This window comes from Gracilinanus agilis, chromosome 4 (assembly GCF_016433145.1).
Source record: "Gracilinanus agilis isolate LMUSP501 chromosome 4, AgileGrace, whole genome shotgun sequence".
NCBI classification, from domain to species: domain Eukaryota; kingdom Metazoa; phylum Chordata; class Mammalia; order Didelphimorphia; family Didelphidae; genus Gracilinanus; species Gracilinanus agilis.
The window spans coordinates 438794415-438797968 of NC_058133.1; the positions used below are offsets into that span (position 1 = coordinate 438794415).

Genomic DNA, 3554 nt, shown 5'->3' on the forward strand with positions numbered 1-3554 from the left:
AACACTAGAGAGCAGAGAATTTAATAGAGTCTTCCTTCAAATGATAAATAGTATCTATCTAAAGCTATCAACAAGTATTATCTGTAATGGGGATAATCTAGAAGCCTTCCCAAAAAGATCAGGGGGTGAAGCAAGGATGCCCATTATTAGTACTATCATTCAATATTTTTCTAGAAATGCTAGCTATAGCAATAAGAGAAGATAAAGGAATTGAATAAATTAGAATAGGCAGTGAAGAAACTAAAATATCACTCTTTGCAGATGATATGATGGTATACTTAGGAAATCCTAGACAATCAGCTAAAACCTAGTTGAAATAATTAATAACTTTAGCAAAGTTGCAGGTTAGAAATTAAACCAATATAAATCATCAACATTTCTTTATATTACCAACAAAGTCCAGCAGCAAGAGACAGAAAAATAAATTTTGTTTAAATTAACTACAGATAACAAAAAATAATTGGGTCTTTATCTACCAAGACAAACCCAGGAATTATATGAATATAATTGCAAAGCATTTTTCACACAAAGTCAGATCTAAATAATTGGAAAAATATTAATGGCTCATGGGTAGGCCAAGCTAATTAAATAGAAATGACAATTCCACTTAATTTATTTATTCAATGCCATACCAATCAAATTAACCAAAAATTATTTTACAGAGCTAGGAAAAACAATAGCAAAATTAATCTGGAAGAACAAAAGATTAGGGGCAGTTGAGTGACCCAGTGGATAGAGTGCCAGGTTTAGAGTTGGGAGGACCTGGATTCAAATATGGCCTCAGAGACTTCCTAGCTTTGTGACCCTGGGCAAGTCATTTAACCCCAATTTTCTAGCCCTTTTTTTCTTCTGACTTGAAACCAATACTAGTATCAAATCTAAGACAGAAGGTAAGAGTATAAAAAAGAGGGGAAAAAAACAAATGATGAAGGGAATCAATGAAAAAATTGTGAAGGAAGATAGCCTAGCAGTACCAGATTTCAAATTGTATTATAGCAATAATCATCAAAATAATCTAGTAGTAAGTGGCTAAGGAACAAAGTGTTAGATAATTGGAATAGATTAGCTATATAATACATAGTAGCAAATGACTTTAATAATCTAGTGTTTGATAAATCCAAAGATTCAAGCTTTTGGGTCAAGAAATCACTATTTGACAAAAAGTTCTGGGAACTATGAAAGGTATTGCTGAGATTGGGTTTAGACCAACATCTTATACCATATACCAAGATAAGGTCAAAGTGGGTACATGAGCAAATTAAGGGAGCATGGAATAGTTTTCCTCTCAGATCTATAGATAAGGGAAGAATTTATGACCAAACAAGAGATAGAGAGCATTATAGGATATTAAATGGATAATTTTTATTATATTAAATTTAAAAGATTTTGCACAAACAAAACCAATGCAACAAAGATGAGAAGAAAAGCAGAAAGCTGGGGAAAAATTTTCTTTCAGCAAGTATCTCTAAAAAAGGCCTAATTTCTCAAATATATAGAGAACTGTGTCAAAATTTTAAGAACACAAAGCATTTCCTTATTGATCAACGGTCAAAGAATATGAAAAAAAAATTTCAGATGAAGAAACCAAGGCTATCTATAGTCACATAAAAAGGCTCTAAATTATTCTTAATTAGAGAAATGCAAATTAAAACAACTCTTAGATACCATCTCACACTTTTCAGATTGATTAATATGCTGGAAAAGGAAAATGATAAATATTGGAGGGAATATGGGAAAATTGGGACACTATTAGTGGAGCTGTGCACTGATACAATCATTCTGGAGATCAATACTATACCCAAAGGGCTTTAACACTGTGCATGCCATTTGATTAAGCGATAGCACTACTAGATCTGGTATCCCAAAGAGATTTTTTAAAAAGCAAAGGAAAAAGGACCTATTTGTACAAAAAAACCTATAGCAGCTTTTTGTAGTACCAAAGAATCAGAAATTGGGGAATGGCTGAACAAGTTGTGGTATATGATTGCAATGGACTACTATTACTCTATAAGAAATTATGAGAAGGAACATGGCAGCGCACAGGTTGCGGAATCCGCTTGCTTCTGCTAAGGGGACTGCGATGAGAATGTAAACTGCAACCCTTAGGAAGAGAGAATCCAGCTGTATACCGGGAAGACGGAAGAGGGCCTAAAAGACGTAGATAAATGAACTTACAAGATCTGTATTGGGAAGAGTAAAGGCATTAACAGTTGGAGAGACCAAGAAAGGCCTCTTTCAGAAGAGAGCTGGTAGTAACCATCTCTGAACTGGTGAGACATTGAGGACAGAGACTAACCCTTTTCTCAAAATGAGTGCCACTTCAGCGACCAAGAGTGGAGGGATGAAGTTTGCTGAGGAACCGCTGCAGAGGCATAGATGGAGTCAAGGCAAGGGCCTGGGCAAGAAAGAAGATGGCATTGCCCAGGCTATCAAGGTGAAGTTGAAGCAGGACAATGCTGGGGCGGGACATGACCCTTCCAAGGAGTTCACTAATCACTGGTGGAGCCAATTCTTCAACAAGACAGCTGCCAGCTTGGTGGTGGAGACTGGGAAGGATGGAGTAAAGATGAAGACCCAGGCCAAGGATACCAGCAAGCAGAAACACTCTTCGGGCTCCAAGTCCAGCCTGTTGTATGGACACTTCATTAAGCTTGACAGATGAAGAGTTGATTCGAGCCTGCGAGGGACACACTGCCCTTCATGGGCTTACCATGAACGCCAAGCTGGCACGACTGGAAGAGCAGGAGCGAGCCTTCCTGGCCCAGTACAAAGGCCAGAATACAGGTGTCCCTGACACCCCAGATGAGGACATAACCCAGAAGAAGAAAAAGAAGAAAAAGAAAAGTCAGGAAGAAACTTCAACCACAGACAGGAGTGAGCATATGGAGATCATAGAACAGACCAAAGACAGTAGCAGGAAGAAGAAGAAAAAGAGACAACGGGAAGAAGAACCAGAAGATGAGGCTGGAGATCAAGTAGAGAGGGAAAAAGATGAAGAAAGCAAAGCCCGGAAAACTAAAAAGAAGAAAAAAAAGGGATTGCTAGAGGCATAGTGAGGCCTGCCAGTAACCATCTGCATTCCTTTGTTGGAGACCAGAACTGCAGAGGTCCAGGCCTCTTTGGGCCCTTGGCTCATTGCAAGGGGTGGGGGGCAGAGGAGACAACATAAGATTCTTCAGGTACCCCTACCCTGCACAGAGGGATCAATAAACACCTCCATGTCCCCCCCCCAAAAAAAAATGATGAGAAGGATGATTTTAGGAAAACTTGAAAAGACCAGCATGAACTGGTGCAAATTGAAGTGAACAAACAAGGAAAACATTGCATACAATAACAGTAATGTTGATGAATAATAGTAAATGACTTAGCTATTCTTAGCAATACTGTGTTCTAAGACAATTCCCAAAGACTCATGATAAAAAATGTCATCTGCCTCCAGAGCAAGAATGGATAGAGTCTGAATACAGATGGAAACATATTATATTTCACTTTATTTTGTTGTTCAAGTTCTTTCTCACAAAATGACTAATATGGAAAAAAAATTTACATTGTTT

General features: G+C 37.8%; 1 pseudogene; it reads left to right on the forward strand.

Annotated features, from left to right (window-relative positions):
• The first annotated feature begins 2308 nt into the window (after positions 1–2308).
• Positions 2309–3053, forward strand: LOC123247556 (annotated as a pseudogene).
• The last annotated feature ends 501 nt before the right edge of the window (positions 3054–3554 follow it).